Below are 22,625 nucleotides of genomic sequence, written 5' to 3' on the forward strand. Positions count from 1 at the left end.
TAGAGATGAGGCTAGTCGACGCCCGTCACTGTCCAAGGTGCTGAAAGAGCTAACTCTTTCAGCACCCTCGACAGTGAATGCCGAACACAATATCGAAAAACGTGTTGAAAAAAAAGAAAAAGTTCGTACTTACCGAGAACTTCCCGGCCGCTGCCTTGGTGACGCGTCCTTGGTGACGCGCCTCTCGACATCGGGCCCCACCTCCCTGGATGACGCGCCAGTCCATGTGACCGCTGCAGCCTGTGCTTGGCCTGTGATTGGCTGGAGCTGTCACTTGGACTGAATTGTCATCCCGGGAGGTCAGACTGGAGGAAGACGCCGGGAGTTATCGGTAAGTCAGAACTTCGTTTTTTTTTCTACAGGTTCATGTATATTGGGATCGGAAGTCACTGTCCATGGTGCTGAAACAGTTTAACTCTTTCAGCACCATGGACAGTGACTATCTCCTGACGTCGCGTACCGATAATTTTTTTGTCGGGTTCGGCCAAAACGAGTTCGGCCGAACCCGGTGAAGTTCGGTTCGCTTGTCCGGCTTCGCTCATCGCAAAGACACTCCGTTTGGATGTTCGGTAACAGAAAAGCACGTGGTGCTTTTCTGTTTACATTCATCCTTTTGACAGCTGGTGCGCTGTTTCAGTCGGTTCGCACGGAAGTGCTTCCGTGCAACCTGCGTGGTTTTCACGCACCCATTGACTTCAATGGGTGCGTGATGCGCGAAATACACAGAGTTATTGAACCTGTCGTGCTTTTTGCGCAGCAGACAAACGCTGCGCAAAAAGCACGGACTGTCTGTACTGCCCCATAGACTTGTATTGGTCCATGCGTGCCGCGTGAAAACCACGCGGCCCGCACGGACCCAATACACGCTCGTGTGAATCCCCCCTTAGGGCTCATTCACAAGAACGTGAATCTCGTCCGTGTGACGGCTGTTAAAACAATGGCTGCCACACGGACCCATGTGTTTCAATGGGGCGGTTCACACGACCGTTGTTTCAACTGAGCATGTGAACGGTCCATTGAAAAAAAGGACATGTCCCATTTTCCTGTGTGTCACGCATCTCTCCATAGACTGTAGTCTGTGAGGGATCCATGACAACACGTCCCGCACGGCTCCACCTCGGACGTGAATGGCAGTTTTTCACGTCCGAGGTGGGCTACGTTCGTGCAAATGTAGCGTAACTGGTAACAAAGTCGCTTCCCCTCTTGGTTGTTACTTTAGTTTATCTCCCCTGGATGCACGGCATTGTAAACTATATTGCAGCTTCCTGACACCCACGACTCTCGTCTCCACGTCCTGAAAACCATCACTGTCAGAGATCTCAGGATAACCACTCCCATCATCAAGTGTTAATTGGTAGACTTCTCTCATATTGTAGATAATCCCCTGCAGAGAAACAGGCAAACAGCTCCTTCGATAGCTCAGCTGGTAGAGCGGAGGACTGTAGAGGAAACACAGACATCCTTAGGTCGCTGGTTCAATTCCGGCTCGAAGGAGATTTTTTGGTATTTTTTCAATTTCCTTTATTTCGAACTGAAACCTGAATATTGGGAAAACCGACAATTTGTTTTATAGGATCTCCTCTACTCAACCAGAATAATTTACTTTACTTCCCTCTACATGAGGTGGAGCTTCTATTAGGAAGATTATGGTTCCTCATGCAACTTGCTAACACATTAGCCTTCATCCTGGGGACAATTCTGTAGCTCCACTCAGCAGCAAGCAGGGAAAGGGTTAACAGCCATTTCTAAAGAATGCACAATGCCATAAGACAGTGTGTGTGACAAGTGTGAGACAGTGTGTGCGACAAGTGTGAGAAAGTGTGTGTGTCAAGTGTGAGACAGTGTGTGTGACAAGTGTGAGACAGCGTGTGTGTGACAAGTGTGAGACAGCGTGTGTGTCAAGTGTGAGACAGTGTGTGACAAGTGTGAGAACGTGTGTGTGACAAGTGTGAGACAGCGTGTGTGACAAGTGTGAGACAGCGTGTGTGACAAGTGTGAGACAGTGTGTGTGACAAGTGTGAGACAGTGTGTGTGACAAGTGTGAGACAGCGTGTGTGACAAGTGTGAGACAGTGTGTGTGACAAGTGTGAGACAGCGTGTGTGACAAGTGTGAGACAGCGTGTGTGACAAGAGTGAGACAGCGTGTGTGACAAGTGTAAGCCAGCGTGTGTGACAAGTGTGAGACAGCGTGTGTGACAAGTGTGAGACAGTAAGTGTGACAAGTGTGAGACAGCGTGTGTGTGACGTGTGTGAGACAGCGTGTGTGACAAGTGTGAGACAGCGTGTGTGACAAGTGTGAGACAGCGTGTGTGACATTTGTGAGACAGCGTGTGTGACATTTGTGAGACAGTGTGTGTGACGTGTGTGAGACAGCGTGTGTGACGTGTGTGAGACAGCGTGTGTGACGTGTGTGAGACAGCGTGTGTGACAAGTGTGAGACAGTGTGTGTGACATTTGTGAGACAGTGTGTGTGACATTTGTGAGACAGTGTGTGTGACAAGTGTGAGACAGCGTGTGTGTCAAGTGTGAGACAGCGTGTGTGTCAAGTATGAGACAGCGTGTGTGACAAGTGTGTGACAAGTGTGAGACAGTGTGTATGACAAGTGTGAAACAGCGTGTGTGACAAGTGTGAAACAGCGTGTGTGACAAGTGTGAGACAGCGTGTGTGACAAGTGTGAGACAGCGTGTGTGTGACAAGTGTGAGACAGCGTGTGTGTGACAAGTGTGTGACGTGTGTGTGTGACAAGTGTGAGACAGCGTTTGTGACAAGTGTGAGACAGCGTGTGTGTGACAAGTGTGTGACGTGTGTGTGTGACAAGTGTGAGACAGTGTGTGACAAGTGTGAGACAGTGTGTGACACGTGTGAGACAGCATGTGTGACAAGTGTGAGACAGTGTGTATGACAAGTGTGAAACAGCGTGTGTGACAAGTGTGAAACAGCGTGTGTGACAAGTGTGAGACAGCGTGTGTGACAAGTGTGAGACAGCGTGTGTGTGACAAGTGTGAGACAGCGTGTGTGTGACAAGTGTGTGACGTGTGTGTGTGACAAGTGTGAGACAGCGTTTGTGACAAGTGTGAGACAGCGTGTGTGTGACAAGTGTGTGACGTGTGTGTGTGACAAGTGTGAAACAGCGTGTGTGACAAGTGTCAGACTGTGTGTGACAAGTGTGAGACAGTGTGTGAGACAGCGTGTGTGACAAGTGTGAGACAGTGTGTATGACAAGTGTGAAACAGCGTGTGTGACAAGTGTGAAACAGCGTGTGTGACAAGTGTGAGACAGCGTGTGTGACAAGTGTGAGACAGCGTGTGTGTGACAAGTGTGAGACAGCGTGTGTGTGACAAGTGTGTGACGTGTGTGTGTGACAAGTGTGAGACAGCGTTTGTGACAAGTGTGAGACAGCATGTGTGACAAGTGTGAGACAGTGTGTGAGACAGTGTGTGTGACAAGTGTGAGACAGTGTGTGTGAGACAGTGTGTGTGACAAGTGTGAGACAGTGTGTGAGACAGTGTGTGTGACAAGTGTGAGACAGTGTGTGTGACAAGTGTGAGACAGTGTGTGTGACAAGTGTGAGACAGTGTGTGTGACATTTGTGAGACAGCATGTGTGACGTGTGTGAGGTGACGTGTGTGAGACAGCGTGTGTGACAAGTGTGAGACAGTGTGTGTGACATTTGTGAGACAGCATGTGTGACGTGTGTGAGACAGCGTGTGTGACAAGTGTGAGACAGTGTGTGTGACATTTGTGAGACAGCATGTGTGACGTGTGTGAGACAGCGTGTGTGACGTGTGTGAGACAGTGTGTGTGACGTGTGTGAGACAGCGTGTGTGACATTTGTGAGACAGCGTGTGTGACATTTTTGAGACAGCGTGTGTGACATTTGTGAGACAGCGTGTGTGTCAAGTGTGAGACAGCGTGTGTGTCAAGTGTGAGACAGCGTGTGTGACAAGTGTGAGACAGTGTGTGACAAGTGTGAGACAGTGTGTGACAAGTGTGAGACAGCGTGTGTGACAAGTGTGAGACAGTGTGTATGACAAGTGTGAAACAGCGTGTGTGACAAGTGTCAGACTGTGTGTGACAAGTGTGAGACAGTGTGTGAGACAGCGTGTGTGACAAGTGTGAGACAGTGTGTATGACAAGTGTGAAACAGCGTGTGTGACAAGTGTGAAACAGCGTGTGTGACAAGTGTGAGACAGCGTGTGTGACAAGTGTGAGACAGCGTGTGTGTGACAAGTGTGAGACAGCGTGTGTGTGACAAGTGTGAGACAGTGTGTGTGACAAGTGTGAGACAGCGTGTGTGTGCAGCGTGTGTGACAAGTGTGAGACAGCGTTTGTGACAAGTGTGAGACAGCATGTGTGGCAAGTGTGAGATAGTGTGTGAGACAGTGTGTGTGACAAGTGTGAGACAGTGTGTGAGACAGTGTGTGAGACAGTGTGTGTGACAAGTGTGAGACAGTGTGTGTGACAAGTGTGAGACAGTGTGTGTGACAAGTGTGAGACAAGTGTGAGACAGTGTGAGACAAGTGTGAGACAGCGTGTGTGACAAGTGTGAGACAGTGTGTATGACAAGTGTGTGAGACAGTGTGTGAGACAGTGTGTGTGACAAGTGTGAGACAGTGTGTGTGACAAGTGTGTGACAAGTGTGAGACAGTGTGAGACAGCGTGTGTGACAAGTGTGAGACAGTGTGTGTGACAAGTGTGAGACTGTGTGTGACAAGTGTGAGACAGTGTGTGAGACAGTGTGTGTGACAAGTGTGAGACAGCGTGTGAGACAGTGTGTGAGACAGTGTGTGTGACAAGTGTGAGACAGCATGTGTGAGACAGTGTGTGACAAGTGTGAGATGTGTGTGACAAGTGTGAGACAGCGTGTGTGACAAGTGTGAGACAGCATGTGTGAGACAGTGTGTGACAAGTGTGAGATGTGTGTGACAAGTGTGAAACAGCGTGTGTGACAAGTGTGAGACTGTGTGTGTGACAAGTGTGAGACAGCGTGTGAGACAGCGTGTGTAACAAATATGAGACAGTGTGTGGGGCAAGTGTGAGACAGTGTGTATGACAAGTGTGAGACAGCGTGTGTGACAAGTGTGAGACAGTGTGTATGACAAGTGTGAGACTGTGTGTGACAAGTGTGAGACTGTGTGTGTGACAAGTGTGAGACAGCGTGTGTAACAAATATGAGACAGTGTGTGGGACAAGTGTGAGACAGCGTGTGTGACAAGTGTGAGACAGTGTGTATGACAAGTGTGAGACTGTGTGTGACAAGTGTGAGACTGTGTGTGTGACAAGTGTGAGACAGCGTGTGTGACAAGTGTGAGACTGTGTGTGACAAGTGTGAGACTGTGTGTGTGACAAGTGTGAGACAGCGTGTGTAACAAATATGAGACAGTGTGTGGGACAAGTGTGAGACAGCGTGTGTGACAAGTGTGAGACCGCGTGTGTGACAAGGAAAAGAGAGGGGGAGGGGTAGTGTGAGGAGAAGAGAGGGGGAGGGGTAGTGTGAGGAGAAGAGGGGGAGGGGTAGTGTGAGGAGAAGAGAGGGGGAGGGGTAGTGTGAGGAGAAGAGAGGGGGAGGGGTAGTGTGAGGAGAAGAGAGGGGGGGTAGTGTGAGGAGAAGAGGGGGAGGGGTAGTGTGAGGAGTAGAGGGGGAGGGGTAGTGTGAGGAGAAGAGAGGGGGAGGGGTAGTGTGAGGAGAAGAGAGGGGGAGGGGTAGTGTGAGGAGAAGAGGGGGAGGGGTAGTGTGAGGAGAAGAGAGGGGGAGGGGTAGTGTGAGGAGAAGAGAGGGGGAGGGGTAGTGTGAGGAGAAGAGAGGGGGGGTAGTGTGAGGAGAAGAGGGGGAGGGGTAGTGTGAGGAGTAGAGGGGGAGGGGTAGTGTGAGGAGAAGAAAGGGGGAGGGGTAGTGTGAGGAGAAGAGGGGGAGGGGTAGTGTGAGGAGTAGAGGGGGAGGGGTAGTGTGAGGAGAAGAGAGGGGGGGTAGTGTGAGGAGAAGAGGGGGAGGGGTAATGTGAGGAGAAGTGAGGGGGAGGGGTAGTGTGAGGAGAAGAGGGGGAAGGGTAGTGTGAGGAGAAGAGAGGGGGAGGGTGAGGGGTAGTGTGAGGAGAAGAGAGGGAGGCGTAATGTGAGGAGAAGAGAGGGGGAGGGGTAGTGTGAGGAGAAGAGAGGGGAAGGGGTAGTGTGAGGAGAAGAGAGGGGAAGGGGTAGTGTGAGGAGAAGAGAGGGGTAGTGTGAGGAGAAGAGAGGGGGAGAGGTAGAGTGAGGAGAAGAGAGGGGGAGGGGTAGTGTGATGAGAAGAGAGGGGGAGGGGTAGTGTGAGGAGAAGAGAGGGGGAGGGGTAGTGTGAGGGGGAGGGGTAGTGTGAGGAGAAGAGAGGGGGAGGGGTAGTGTGAGGAGAAGAGAGGGGGAAAGGTAGTGTGAGGAATAGAGAGGGGGAGCGGTAGTGTTATGAGAAGAGGGGGAGGGGTAGTGTGAGGAGAAGAGAGGGGGAGGGGTAGTGTGAGGAGAAGAGAGGGGGAGGGGTAGTGTGAGGAGAAGAGAGGGGGAGGGGTAGTGTGAGGAGAAGAGGGGGAGGGGTAGTGTGAGGAGAAGTAAGGGGAGGGGTAGTGTGAGGAGAAGAGAGGGGGAGGGGTAGTGTGAGGATAAGAGAGGGGGAGGGGTAGTGTGAGTAGAATTGAGGGGGAGGGGTAGTGTGAGGAGAAGAGGGGGAGGGGTGGTGTGAGGAGAAGAGAGGGGGAGGGGTATTGTGAGGAGGAGAGAGGGGGAGGGGTAGTGTGAGGAGAAGAGAGGGGGAGGGGTAGTGTGAGGAGAAGAGAGGGGGAGGAGGATAAGAGAGGGGGAGGGGTAGTGTGAGTAGAAGAGAGGGGGAGGGGAGTGTGAGGGGTAGTAAGAGAGGGGGAGGGGTAGTGTGAGTAGAAGAGAGGGGGAGGGGTAGTGTGGGGGAGGGGAGTGAGGAGAAGAGAGTGGGGTTGTGAGGAGAAGAGAGGGGGAGGGGTAGAGTGAGGAGAGGGGAGGGGTATTGTGAGGAGAAGAGAGGGGGAGGTAGTGTGAGGAGAAGAGAGGGGGAGGGGTAGTGTGAGAAGAGAGGGGGAGGGGTAGTGTGAGGAGAAGAGAGGGGGAGGGGTAGTGTGAAGTTTGTGGTTTTCTAGTTGTTTTTAACCTATTGTTATTGTAATGTCTGAATACATTTTGTGTCACCGTTACTAGTGGGGTAACAAGGGCCAGAATAGGTAGTGATCACATCTACTAGTTGTGACCACAGGGGGCAGTATTAGAGGGGCAGTCATTACTAGTAGGGACCACAGGGGTCAGTATTAGAGGGGCAGTCATTACTAGTAGGGACCACAGGGGTCAGTATTAGAGGGGCAGTCATTACTAGTAGGGACCACAGGGGTCAGTATTGGAGGGGTAACTGTTAATAGTAGAGAACACAGGGGTCAGTATTAGAGGGCCAGTCATTACTAGCAGGGACCACAGGGCCAGTATTGGGGGGATCGCAGTTACTAGTGCTGGACCTGCTAGAAGACACGGCTCTGATTCACTTCGGGCTTATTCACACGAGCGTTGAATAGTTCTGGGTGACGGCTGTTAAAACAACGGCCATTACACAGAAACATATTTTTCAGTGGGGCCGTTCACATGGCCGTTGTTTCACTGGATTGTGTGAAGGGTCCGTTGAAAAATAGAACATGCCCTATTTTCTTCCGTTTTCGCGGATCTCTCCATAGACTCAAGTCTAAGTTAATCTTTGAAAACGGAACCCGCACATCCGAGAGAGCCCACGTCCGTGTGAATAAGCCCTTACTGTATCTTATGGGGCTTTTTGGCCCGGAGTTTCGGGGAATAGGTCCGGGGCTCTTCTTTTAGTGAGGACTTGTGACACCTTACATCTGAGTGAACACTTTTTTGTGTGGCACCCTTCACATTGTTTGTGGTACTTTAGGAGAAGATGGCGCGATCTTGTATCGTGATCTTGTATTGTGATCTTGTACCGTGATCTTGTACCGTGATCTTGTATCGTGATCTTGGGCTTTCAAAAATCTAAATAAATGGCCAAAGATAGCAAAACAAATCCCCCAAAATTCCTCAGGAATATAAATGCAAAAAAGTCAAGGTCTGAACATATAGAACCCCTAAATAATGGTAATGGGGAGTTGGTCACAGGGGATCAAGTAGCTCTGTATATACAACAGAAGAAAGAGCAGCTGATGGAGGCGGGACCAGTGCTGAGGAGCTGATGTAGGCGGGGCCAGTGCTGAGGAGCTGATGTAGGCGGGGCCAGTGCTGAGGAGCAGATGTGGACGGGGCCAGTGCTGAGGAGCTCATGGAGGTGGGGCCAGTGCTGAGGAGCTGATGTGGGCGGGGCCAGTGTTAAAGAGCTGATGTAGGCGTGGCCAGTGCTGAGGAGCAGATGTGGACGGGGCTAGTGCTGAGGAGCTGATGGAGGCGGGACCAGTGCTGAGGAGCTGATGGAGGCGTGGCCAGTGCTGAGGAGCAGATGTGGATGGGGCCAATGCTCAGGAGCTGATGGAGGCGGGACCAGTGCTGGGGACAAAAACTGGTATCGCCGTGTCTGTAAATGTCCGAACTATTACAATATACCATTACTTAAATCCTACGGTGAACGGCGTAAAAAAAATTAAAACAGCAGAATTGTTGTTTTTTTGGTCAACGTAGAGCTAAAAATGTTTTCATAAAAAGTGATCAAAAAATCGTATATACCAAAAATTGGTACCAATAAAAACTACAGCTCGTCCCGCAAAAAATAATCCCTCACTCAATCCACCGAAAATGAAAAAAAGTTCTGGCTCTTTTTTTAACTAATATTTTTTTCCTTGTAAAATATAAAAAAACGATATCAACTTTTATCTCCGTAATTCTTAATGAGCTGCAGAGTGAAGTTCAGTTGTCGTTTTTACTGCACGGTGAAAGCCGTAAAAACAAAACCCAAAAAGCAATGGAGGAATTGAGTTTTTTTCCAATTCCACCCCACAATAATTTTTTTTCGGTTTCCCAGTACATTATATGGTATTTTAAATGGTGTCAATAGAAACTACAACTCCTCCCGCAAAAAATAAGCCCTCAGACCGCTCTACTGACAGAAAAAATAAAAAAAACTATGGCTCCAGGAAGGCGGGGAGAAAAAACAAAAATGAAAAAGCAAAAAATGTCTGGGTGCGTCCCCCTCTTCATAATATTCAGAGATTCTCTAGGGACTGGCGCAGGCAGGGGCGTAACTAGGAAAGACTGGGCCCCATAGCAAACTTTTGACTGGGGGCCCCCCCCTCTGCTGGGTATCACACAACCCCCCCTTGTAGATAGTGCCTCCCTATAGACTCCACCACAGAGCGCCCCCTATAGATAGCACCATACACAGCCCCCTGTAGATAACGCCATACAGCCCCCTCTGTAGATAACGCCATACAGCCCCCTCTGTAGATAACGCCATACAGCCCCCTCTGTAGATAACGCCATACAGCCCCCCTGTAGATAACGCCATACAGCCCCCTCTGTAGATAACGCCATACAGCCCCCTCTGTAGATAACGCCATACAGCCCCCTCTGTAGATAACGCCATACAGCCCCCTCTGTAGATAACGCCATACAGCCCCCTCTGTAGATAACGCCATACAGCCCCCTCTGTAGATAACGCCATACAGCCCCCTCTGTAGATAGCCCCATACAGCCCCCTCTGTAGATAACGCCATACAGCCCCCTCTGTAGATAACGCCATACAGCCCCCTCTGTAGATAACGCCATACAGCCCCCTCTGTAGATAGCGCCATACAGCCCCCCTGTAGATAGCGCCATACAGCCCCCCCTGTAGATAACGCCATACAGCCCCCTCTGTAGATAACGCCATACAGCCCTCTCTGTAGATAACGCCATACAGCCCCCTCTGTAGATAACGCCATACAGCCCTCTCTGTAGATAACGCCATACAGACCCCCTCTGTAGATAACGCCATACAGCCCCCTCTGTAGATAACGCCATACAGCCCCCTCTGTAGATAACGCCATACAGCCCCCTCTGTAGATAGCCCCATACAGCCCCCTCTGTAGATAACGCCATACAGCCCCCTCTGTAGATAACGCCATACAGCCCCCTCTGTAGATAGCGCCATACAGCCCCCCTGTAGATAGCGCCATACAGCCCCCCCTGTAGATAACGCCATACAGCCCCCTCTGTAGATAACGCCATACAGCCCTCTCTGTAGATAACGCCATACAGCCCCCTCTGTAGATAACGCCATACAGCCCTCTCTGTAGATAACGCCATACAGACCCCCTCTGTAGATAACGCCATACAGCCCCCTCTGTAGATAACGCCATACAGCCCTCTCTGTAGATAACGCCATACAGACCCCCTCTGTAGATAACGCCATACAGCCCCCTCTGTAGATAACGCCATACAGCCCCCTCTGTAGATAACGCCATACAGCCCCCTCTGTAGATAACGCCATACAGCCCTCTCTGTAGATAACGCCATACAGCCCCCTCTGTAGATAACGCCATACAGCCCTCTCTGTAGATAACGCCATACAGCCCCCTCTGTAGATAACGCCATACAGCCCCCTCTGTAGATAACGCCATACAGCCCCCTCTGTAGATAACGCCATACAGCCCCCTCTGTAGATAACGCCATGCAGCCCCCCCTGTAGATAACGCCATACAGCCCTCTCTGTAGATAACGCCATACAGACCCCCTCTGTAGATAACGCCATACAGCCCCCTCTGTAGATAACGCCATACAGCCCCCTCTGTAGATAACGCCATACAGCCCCCTCTGTAGATAACGCCATGCAGCCCCCCCTGTAGATAACGCCATACAGCCCTCTCTGTAGATAACGCCATACAGACCCCCTCTGTAGATAACGCCATATAGTCCTCCCCCCAAAAAAAAAACGGCCTATAGTGTGTCCTACAAAAGATATGTATCCCCTCTCCACAGGATATCCACAGGATAGGGGATACATGTGTGATCGCTGGCAGCGATAAGGAGAACGGGGGACCGAAAGTCCCCCGAAGTTCTCCATGACGAACCTCGGACTTCCGGCGTCTGCGCAGTTCAATAAAAATGAAAGGAGCGCTGGTCACGCATGCGCACAAGCGCGACCAGTGCGCAAGTCATTTCCATGGAGCTGCCGACACAGACCCCAGAAGTCCGAGGTTTGTCCTGGAGAACTTAGGGGGGACTTTCGGTCCCCCGTTCTCCTCATCGCTGGGCGTCCCAGCGATCCCACATGTATCCCCAATCCTGTGGATAGGGGATGCATGTCTTTTGTAGGAACAACCCCTTCAGTGGCGTCGCGCTGTAGCAGCCATAGCGGCTGCTAGCGCAGCCTGCGGCCATGGGATGGGGCCGTGCCGGCGGGTGGCACGGGCCCCCTCATGCTGCAGGCCCCGTAGAAGTCGCTACGGCTGCTATAGCGGTAGTTACGCCACTGCGTATAGGTTTGTACGGCGTAAAACTACAGCTCCCAGCATGGCCGGAACAATGGTAAGGATATGCTGGGAGATGCGGTTTCACAAAAAAAAATCATACCACCATCATCTCGCTGCAGATCATACAGTGACTATAGTGCTGATTAGAGGCAGAATAAACATTTACATTATGTGACTCACCGGTGACGTCTCAGATTCTAGTTCTTTTCTTCTCCCTCCGGTTCAGACATCTATGATGGATTTCTCCCGACCATGACCCATTTCTGCAGTTTTCCGTTTAGATGTCTTCAGCTTCTCACTTTTAAAACATTTCTGCACCTGTAAACAAAGTTAAAATTCTCAACACATCTAAATATAACTGTCTCACACACACACACACACACACACACACACACACACACACACACACACACACACACTCACACACACACACACACACACACACACACACACACACACACACCATGCCCCCTGTAGATAGTGACCTACATAGAAGCCCCTGTAGATAGTGCCCACATATGGACTCCAGAGCTGCAAGGCAATAGTGCTAACCACTGAGCCACCGTGCTGCCCTACATATAGCTTCCCCTATAGTTAGTGCTCCACGTATAGCCCACCTCTATAGATAGTGTCTCACATATAGCTCCCCCTGTATATAGTGTCCCACATATAGCCCACCCCTGTAGACTGTGCACTACATATAGACCCCCCTGTAGATAGTGGCCCACATCCCCACATACAGACCTCCCCTGTAGCTAGTGCCCCACATATAGACCCCCCCTGTATATAGTGCCCCACATATAGACCCCCCCTGTATATAGTGGCCCACATATAGACCCCCTGTATATAATGGCCCACATATAGAGCCACCTGTATATAGTGGCCCACACCCCCACATATAGACACCCCTGTAGCTACTGCCCCACATATAGACCCCCCTATATATAATAGCCCACATAAAGACGACCCCCCCTGTAGATAGACCCCCCCCCCACTATAGATAATGCCATTCACATTCTTATGAGGAAAAAAATATATAAACTTGACATACTCACATGATCCCGTTCCCACACTGTTCACTGGCGAAGCAGACATGCTCTCTTCTGAGCATCTGAGCATGTCTGCAGGAGCTGAACGAGCGTCCTCCAATGACGCTGATTGGCGGGCAGAATGACTTGCCCCGCCAATCAGCACCTTCCAAGCATGGAAGCGGCGCGATGATGTCATCGCGCCGCTAGCCAATCAGTGTCATTGTAAGGCACTGGATGGTCAGACACGGAACATGCCCGGCCATTCAGTGCTAATACATGTATTTGGCTGCCGCTAGCACTGGGGCCCCCTCCGGTGCTAGCGACACCATGAGAGGGCCTGTGTAAGGCTCGGCGGCGCGGGCCCCACAGTAGCGGCGCTACCGCTGTAGCAGTCATAACGGCTGCTAGCGGCGCCCCCGGGCATTTGGGTGGGCGTGTCGGTTGGCGGCACGGGCCCCCTCAAGCCCCAGGCCCTGTAGCAGCCGCTACGGCTGCTACCGCGGTAGTTACGCCACTAGGCGCAGGGCAAATTGCTGTAGGTCTTCCCCGGGTAATTGCAGACAAGTGATAGAAGGAACTTTCTTTATGGTAATGCTGCAATGTATGGAGCTTCTATTAGGAGAATTATGGTTCCCATACAGACGCAGCACATTATCCACATCAGGGCTTGCAGCAAGCGTAATCTCCCATATGGTCTAGCGGTTAGGATTCCTGGTTTTCACCCAGGCGGCCCGGGTTCGACTCCCGGTATGGGAAGATGAGTTTTTTTTTTCCTAATTTTATAAAAATACATTAAAAAGATGTAAATCTTGTATGAAATTAGAAAATAACAAGTAAACAGCATTATACCCAGAGTTACTCTTAAAGGAGAACACAGATGACACACTGGCATCAGCCGTTCTGATGGTAATATAATAATAATCTTTATTTATATAGCGCCAACATATTACGCAGCACTTTGCCTTGTTCACACTGCGCTAAAAAAACAACAATGTGGAAACGCGTCAAAAACGCTAGCATTTTTGCAAAGCGCATTTTAAAGTGCAGGTGCTTTTGACACATTTTGGGTGCGTAATTAGGAATCCCATTGACGCATTTTTGGCGCGGTTCAATTAGGAATTGACCTGATGCTTCTTTTTTTACACGACGCGTTTTTTTTAAATACGCGCATGTAAAAAACAAGCGTCGTATGGACTACAATGCCTTTTCCCATTGATGTCAAAGCGCGTAAAACTCCGCACAAACAAAAGTGCAAAAGTTCTATTAACCCCCGAAGGGTCGGACTGTTTGTGGTTTTGAGGATTTTTTTTGTGTTTTTTTTCATTTCCGCGATCTGAGATTTTTATTTCTTTTCGTCATTTTCCGGACAAGTTGTAGTTTTTTCTGGCATCATTTTCTCATTTTGGGGTACAAATAATTTCTTAACGATTTTTTTTTTTTTTTTGGGAGGATGTAAAAAACAGCAAATCCGTTCTATGGGAAAAATGTTGTAATAATATTTCGTGTTTATTCTTCGTTGTGACTGGCGATTCCTGATATTTTATTTTTTGACGATTTACTATCTATAAAGGATAAAATTATTGTTTATGGAAAAAGTGGGATATTTTTATTTGTCCCTCTAGTGGATTTGAATCTGCAATCGTTTGATCACTTACATAATGTTTTTGAAGGATCGGTATTACGTAGCATTCTTGTCTGCCGGGGCATAAATCACATTAACCCATTGGGACCCCATGACTAAGTTTCAGAAGCGCTGATGGTTTGACAGAGGAAGTCTATCGATCGCATTCGTCAGTCACCGAGGTATTGCGGCTCAGCCCTATTCACTTCAATGAGCTGAGCTGCAATACCAGACATAGCCTGTGGACAGGTGTGGCGCTGTCCAGGAAGAAAGCAGCCATGTTTTACTGATCCTGGCAGTAATATAACTTATATATAACTATAAGAAACAAGACACAGGAGAATGAGAACTGCGGACGGCACGCGCTGCGCCTCTATTACAGTCATTACGGTCTCCCGTAGTCGGCACTTACGTCTGGTACTTGTCCGGTATAAACAGTAAAATTCCATTAATCAGGAATGGGCAGGAGGTGATGGAGTATCGGACAATCATAGAAGCGGGTATAATATGTACCCCCCAGGGAAGACGAGAACCACCAGTCACATGCGATCTCATCATTGCTTCTCCTGGTCCTGTGCTGGATTATCAGAAGTTCTGGATTATTGGACGCTGATTGTCACGATTATCCGGTAAAACGAGTGACTGCGGTGTAAGGAGCTGATGAACGTGTTAGCCCCTCCCAGCTCACTAATAGACAATCTGCAAACCCTGCCCCTCAGGCTAGTGCACAATACTCAGCAGCGGTCCTATGTACTCTATGCACATCTCCCATATGGTCTAGCGGTTAGGATTCCTGGTTTTCGCCCGGGTTCGACTCCCGGTATGGGAAGATACTTTGTTTATTTTGTTGTGATCCGTCAGCGCTCGTCCTGGAATCACTGACGTCTTCTATGAGAGGAATTCACAGCAGGACATCGGGGGAGGAGCTCCGGAGGAAATGTCGGCAGCCTGAGTCAACCTCTCAGGCTGTCCATCATTCATCTGCACAATCAGGGTGTGCACAGAGCGTGCTCGGCATCTGCTGCATCATGGGACTTGTAGTCTATACTCTCCACACTGTGCTGTCCACTGAGGAAGCTAAAACTACACTTCCCACAATGCACAGAGACAGAAAGTGAGAAAATGTAAAGCTGCCAAGCTGCTATGAGAGAGTGATCAGGAGAAATATATCAACAGCCAGCAGAATTGTGAGTACAGCTCTGGATGTGACTGGAGTATTAGACATGATGTGACAGCAGGATTGTGAGTACAGCTCTGGATGTGACTGGAGTATAAGGCATGATGTGACAGCAGAATTGTGAGTACAGCTCTGGATGTGACTGGCGTACAAGACATGATGTGACAGCAGAATTGTGAGTACAGCTCTGGATGTGACTGGAGTATAAGGCATGATGTGACAGCAGAATTGTGAGTACAGCTCTGGATGTGACTGAAGTATAAGGCATGATGTGACAGCAGAATTGTGAGTACAGCTCTGGATGTGACTGGAGTATAAGGCATGATGTGACAGCAGAATTGTGAGTACAGCTCTGGATGTGACTGGAGTATAAGGCATGATGTGACAGCAGAATTGTGAGTACAGCTCTGCATGTGACTGGAGTACAAGACATGATGTGACAGCAGAATTGGGACTGCAGCTCTGGATGTGATTGGAGTATGAGACTTGTTATAACAGCAAAATTGTGACTGTTGCTCTGGATGTGACTAAAATATAACACATGATGTAAAAGCAGAATTGTGAGTACAGCTCTGGATGTGACAGGAGTACAAGACATGACGTGACAGCAGAATTGTGACTACAGCTCTGGATGTGTCTGGAGTTTGAGACATGATGTAAAAGCAGAATTGTCACTGCAGCGCCAGATGTGTCTGGGGTGTAAGACATGTTATAACAGAAGAATTGTAACTGCAGCTCTGGAAGTGATTGGAGTATGAGACATGATGTAACAGCAGAATTGTGAGCGCAGCTCCAGATGTGACTGGAGTTTAAGACATGATATAACATCACAATTGTGACTGAAGTTCTGGATGTGACTATAGTATAAGAAATTATGTGACAGCAGAACCATGACTGCAGCTCTGGAAGTGATTGGAGTATGAGCAAAATTGTGACTGCTGTTCTGGATGTGACTAAAATATTAGACATGATGAAAAAGCAGAATTGTGACTGCAGCCCCAGATGTGTCTGGGGTGTAAGACATGTTATAACAGAAGAATTGTAACTGCAGCTCTGGATGTGATTGGAGTATGAGACATGATGTAACATCAGAATCATGACTGCTGCTCTGGATGTGACTGAAGTATAAGACATGATGTAACAGCAGAATTGTGACAAGCTCTAGTTGTGACTGGAGCAAAAGGCATTATGTAACAGGACTTGTTGCTGAAACTCTGGATGTGACTGGGGTACAAGACATTGCTATAAGACATAATGTAACTGCAGAATTGTGACTGCTGCTCTGGATGTAACTGGAGTAGAAAGTATGATGTAACAGCAGAATTGTGACTGCAGCTCTTGATGTAACTGGAGTAGAAAGCATGATGTAACAGCAGAATTGTGACTGCAGCTCTTGATGTAACTGGAGTAGAAAGCATGATGTAAGGGTATGTTCACACGGCCTATTTTCAGCCGTATTTCGGCCCTTAAACAGCCGTAAAACGGCCAAAAAATCGGACGCACAACGCCTCCAAACATTTGCCCATTGATTTCAATGGGGAAAACGGCGTTCTGTTCCGACGGGCCGTTTTATTACCGACACCACAAGTATCACCAGCATCATCACCAGGACACAAGTATCACCAGCATCATCAGCGGGACACAAGTATCACCAGCATCATCACTGGGACACAACAAGTATCAACAGGACCATCACCGGGACATCACAAGTATCACCAGCATCATCACCGGGACACAAGTATCACCAGCATCATCACCGGGACATCACAAGTATCACCAGCATCATCACCGGGACACCACAAGTATCACCAGCATCATCACCGGGACACCACAAGTATCACCAGCATCATCACCAGGACAACACAAGTATCGCCAGCATCATCACTGGGACACGACAAATATCACCAGAATCATTACCGTGACACCACAAGTATCACCAGCATCATCACCAGGGCACCACAAGTATCACCAAGATCATCCCAAGGACACCACAAGAATCACCAGCATCATCACCAGGGCACCACAAGTATCACCAAGATCATCCCAAGGACACCACCAGTATCACCAGCATCATCACCAGGACAACAAAAGTATCACCAGCATCATCACCGGGACACCACAAGTATCACCAGCATCATCACCAGGACAACACAAGTATCGCCAGCATCATCACCAGGACAACACAAGTATCGCCAGCATCATCACCGGGACACGACAAATATCACCAGAATCATTACCGGGACACCACAAGTTTTACCAGCATCATCACCAGGGCACCACAAGTATCACCAAGATCATCCCAAGGACACCACAAGAATCACCAGCATCATCACCAGGACACCACAAATATCACCAGAATCATCACCGGGATACCACAAGTATCACCAGCATCATCACCAGGGCACCACAAGTATCACCAAGATCATCCCAAGGACACCACCAGTATCACCAGCATCATCACTGGAACACCACAAGTATCACCAGCATCATCACCAGAACACCACAAGTATAACCAGCATCATCACCGGGACACCACAAGTATCACCAGCATCATCACCGGGACACCACAAGTATCACCAGCATCATAACCAGGGCACCACAAGTAACACCAAGATCATCACCAGGACACCACAAGTATCACCAGCATAATCACTGGGACAAAACAAGTATCACCAGCATCATCACCGGGACACCACAAGTATCACAAGCATCATCACCAGGACACCATAAGTATCATCAGAATCATCACCAGGGTCGTCTGCTAATATCATGTCTGTGGAATTTGCTATGTCTCTAGCTATGCCTTTGATTGATTTGCCTAAACCTGTCCCGGTAGTGGGTATCGACTCCACTCCACTTGCTAATGGTTATTTTACACAGCATACCCCTGTTTTTGAACTCCTTGTTGGCTCCATGCATTTGGAGCAGTGCTCTGTACTGGTGATGCAGGGATTATCGTCCGATTTGGTTTTAGGCCTTCCCTGGTTGCAGTTGCATAATCCCACGTTTGACTGGAATACTGGGGATCTTACCAAATGGGGTAATGAATGCTTGACCTCATGTTTTTCTGTTAATTCTATTTCTCCCCCTGAGGAGGCGAATACGCTACCCGAGTTTGTTCAGGACTTCGCTGATGTTTTCTCTAGGGAGGCCTCCGAAGTGTTACCTCCTCATAGAGAATACGATTGCGCTATCGATTTGGTACCAGGAGCTAAGCTCCCTAAGGGTAGGATATTTAATCTTTCTTGTCCTGAACGTGAAGCCATGAGAGAGTATATCCAGGAATGCCTGGCCAAGGGTTAGATTCACCCCTCTACTTCTCCGGTAGGTGCTGGCTTCTTCTTCGTAGGGAAGAAGGATGGTGGTCTTAGGCCATGCATTGACTACCGTAACTTGAATAAGGTCACTGTAAGGAACCAGTATCCCCTTCCTTTGATTCCTGATCTCTTTAATCAGGTTCAGGGGGCCCAATGGTTCTCTAAGTTTGATCTACGGGGGGCGTATAACCTTATCCGCATCAAAGAGGGGGATGAGTGGAAGACTGCGTTTAACACGCCCGAAGGTCATTTTGAATACCTCGTCATGCCCTTTGGTTTGTGTAATGCTCCCGCGGTCTTCCAGAATTTCATAAATGATATTTTAAGAGATTACCTGGGGGTATTTCTTGTAGTGCACCTTGATGACATACTTGTGTTTTCCAAGGACTGGTCCTCCCACATTGAGCATGTCAGGAAGGTGCTCCAGGTCCTTCGGGAAAACAAACTGTTTGCAAAGACCGAAAAATGTGTGTTTGGGGTGCAGGAGATACCATTTTTGGGTCAAATCCTCACTCCTCATGAATTCCGCATGGACCCCGCCAAGGTCCAGGCTGTGGCGGAATGGGTCCAACCTGCCTCCCTGAAGGCGTTACAGTGCTTCTTGGAGTTTGCTAATTATTACAGGAGATTTATTGCTAACTTCTCGGTCATCGCTAAGCCTCTTACGGACCTCACTCGCAAGGGTGCTGATCTCCTCCGCTGGCCTCCTGAGGCTGTCCAGGCTTTTGAGGTCCTTAAGAAGTGCTTTATCTCGGCCCCGGTGTTGGTTGAGCCCAACCAAATGGAGCCATTTATCGTGGCGGTTTATGTGTCCGAGGTGGGAGTGGGGCCTGTCTTGTCCCAGGGTACCAGGTCATTCACCCATCTCCGTCCCTGTGCCTACTTCTCCAGGAAGTTTTCGCCCACTGAGAGTAACTATCATATTGGCAACCGCGAACTCTTAGCCATTAAATGGGCATTTGAAGAGTGGCGCCACTTCCTGGAGGGGGCTAGGCACCAGGTAACGGTCCTTACCGACCACAAGAATTTGGTTTTCCTAGAATCTGCCCGGAGGCTAAACCCGAGACAAGCTCGATGGGCGTTATTTTTTACCAGATTCAATTTTTTGGTTACCTATAGGGCTGGGTCTAAAAATATTAAGGCTGATGCACTGTCGCGCAGCTTCATGGCCAGCCCTCCTTCGGAGGAAGATCCTGCTTGTATTTTGCCTCCAGGTATAATCGTTTCCTCTATTGATTCTGATTTAGTCTCTGAAATTGCTGCTGATCAAGGTTCAGCTCCCGGGAACCTTCCTGAGAACAAGCTGTTTGTTCCCCTACAATTCCGGCTAAGGGTACTTAGGGAAAATCATGACTCCGCACTATCTGGTCATCCAGGCATCCTGGGTACCAAACACCTCATTGCCAGAAACTATTGGTGGCCTGGGTTGCCTAAAGACGTTAAGGCCTACGTCGCTTGTGAGGTTTGTGCTAGGTCCAAGACTCCCAGGTCCCGACCAGCGGGCTTACTACGTTCTTTGCCCATTCCCCAGAGACCTTGGACCCATATCTCCATGGATTTTATCACCGATTTGCCTCCATCTCAAGGCAAGTCGGTGGTGTGGGTTGTAGTAGACCGCTTCAGTAAGATGTGCCACTTTGTGCCCCTCAAAAAACTACCCAATGCTAAGATGTTAGCTACCTTGTTTGTCAAACACATCCTGCGTCTCCATGGGGTCCCTGTCAATATTGTTTCTGACAGAGGGGTACAATTTGTTTCTTTGTTTTGGAGAGCCTTCTGTAAAAAGTTGGAGATTGATCTGTCCTTCTCCTCTGCCTTCCATCCTGAAACTAATGGCCAAACCGAGAGGACTAATCAGTCTCTAGAACAATATTTAAGGTGTTTAATCAACGGTTCTCCTCCGTTTCACCTGGTAGTTCCAACAATCCCGAAGTAGAGGTCGTTCATCGGGAACTGTGCACAGTCTGGGCCCAGGTTCAGAAGAACCTAGAGGCGTCCCAGAGCATACAAAAAACTCAGGCAGATAGAAGACGTTCTGCTAACCCCTTGTTTATGGTCGGGGATCTGGTGTGGCTATCGTCAAAGAACTTGCGCCTTAAAGTCCCATCCAAGAAGTTTGCTCCCCGGTTTATAGGGCCGTACAAGGTCATTGAAGTCCTCAATCCTGTCTCCTTCTGACTGGAGTTGCCCCCATCTTTTCGAGTACACGACGTGTTTCATGCCTCCCTCCTTAAACGCTGCTCCCCGTCCTTGGCTCCCTCGAGGAAACCTCCTGTTCCCGTTCTCACCCCTGAGGGGGTGGAATTCGAGGTGGCCAAGATTGTGGACAGCAAGATGGTCCAAGGCTCCCTCCAGTACCTGGTCCATTGGAGAGGATACGGGCCTGAGGAGAGGACTTGGGTACCCGCCCGGGATGTTCACGCTGGGGTATTGGTCAGGAGGTTCCACCTTCGTTTCCCCAATAAACCAGGTCCATCTAGAAAGGGTCCGGTGGCCCCTCATAAAAGGGGGGGGTACTGTTAAGGATCTGCCAGGCACAGCTTCTGTATCACAGCTTCTGTATCCACACCCATAGGTAATCAGTCTGCACCTGATTCTGTAATGGCAGGAAGGAGGTGAAGGGAAAGTGAGCCCTAATCTACCCACCGCCCTGTCCCTGCCTACTTGCAACGACCCGCCCTAGGCGACGGGGTACAACTGGGCGGCGGTCCCTACGCTGTCTAAGTGCACGGGAAAACAAACAGGGAACACGCAAGGGAAGGGGCAGTAGCCCACGGAACGCCACGAGGAAACGGAGCGGTGAATGAGTAGTCAGGACCAGGATAAGGTGGAGTATACCCAAGTGAGCACGGAGGAGGAAGCAAGCCGGAGGCAAAGCAAAGCAGGTTAAGCAGAACAGCAGCAAGGCAGAAGCACGGCAGAAGCAGGCTGGAGCAAGCAGCAGTGGGGCCAGGAATCCAAAAGAATTACAAGCACTGAGGAGGAGAACACAGCAGGTAATAAAGGACAGGGGGCGGAGCTAACTCCGACTGACCAGGCCGCGATAGGCTCTCCCACTCCTGAGCCTGCCACCCTGGTTGGTGGGAGAGGGTGTCAGTCGAACAGGTCTGGCCTCAGGTGTGGATTGATTAATCCCAGGAGTATACCTAGACGTAGTACCTGGCAGATCCCTAACAGATTCTATGTCTGTGAGACTGACTCCATCTTCCACCAATCAGGATGGCTGGCTTAGGAGTGGGAGAGCCTATCACAGCCTGCCAAGACGTAGCTAGCTCCCGCCCTCTGTCTATTTATACCTGCCTTTCCTGTTCCTCCTTGCTTGTGATTCTTCTCGTTTGCTTTCCTGGCCCTGCTGCAGCTTCTTGTACTATTGTCCTTGCTTCATATAGACCCTGGCTTACTGACTACTCTCCTGCTCTGCGTTTGGTACCTCGTACACTCCTGGTTTGACTCGGCTTGTTCACTACTCTCCTGCTCTGCGTTTGGTACCTCGTACTCTCCTGGTTTGAGTCGGCTTGTTCACCACTTTTGTTGATCTCGGTGTTGCCGTGGGAAACTCCCCCTTTCCCCCTGCTTCTGTGTACCCTTGTCTGTTTGTCTGTCGTGCACTTATTGAGCGTAGGGATCGTCACCCAGTTGTACCCCGTCGCCTAGGGCGGGTCGTTGCAAGTAGGCAGGGACTGAGTGGCGTGTAGATTAGGGCTCACTTGTCTGTTTCCTTACCCCCATCATTACAGCTGGATTGTTGAAATAAGCACGTGGAGAAATATCTCAAATTTTAAACCTAGCGGTATTATTATAGTAATGTAGTATTATTATTATAGTAATATTGTGTTATAGTAGTTCAAATAACTAATTGATTAACAATAATTTTGTATTGTATCAAATTTGAAAGTAATGCGGCCCGTCCACTTCCCATTTTTTCTATATGCGGCCCACTTATCCGGCCGAGTTTGAGACCCCTGATCTAAATCATCTAAACTTCCCACTACCTTTTTTGGGGGTACCAGGCCAAGAGGGGACACCCTCAAATTTGGTTATGGAGG

At 49.4% G+C, this 22,625-nt stretch overlaps 2 non-coding genes across 2 annotated transcripts; both read left to right on the top strand.

Annotated features, from left to right (window-relative positions):
* The first annotated feature begins 1,408 nt into the window (after nt 1–1,408).
* Nucleotides 1,409–1,494, top strand: TRNAY-GUA (transfer RNA tyrosine (anticodon GUA)). The gene is given in 2 exon segments: nt 1,409–1,445; nt 1,459–1,494. It is a non-coding gene; the product is annotated as a tRNA-Tyr (tRNA).
* Nucleotides 1,495–13,148: 11,654 nt separating this feature from the next.
* TRNAE-UUC (transfer RNA glutamic acid (anticodon UUC)) lies at nt 13,149–13,220 on the top strand. The gene has a single exon. It is a non-coding gene; the product is annotated as a tRNA-Glu (tRNA).
* The last annotated feature ends 9,405 nt before the right edge of the window (nt 13,221–22,625 follow it).

Source organism: Rhinoderma darwinii, chromosome 4 (assembly GCF_050947455.1).
Source record: "Rhinoderma darwinii isolate aRhiDar2 chromosome 4, aRhiDar2.hap1, whole genome shotgun sequence".
Lineage (NCBI taxonomy): Eukaryota > Metazoa > Chordata > Amphibia > Anura > Rhinodermatidae > Rhinoderma > Rhinoderma darwinii.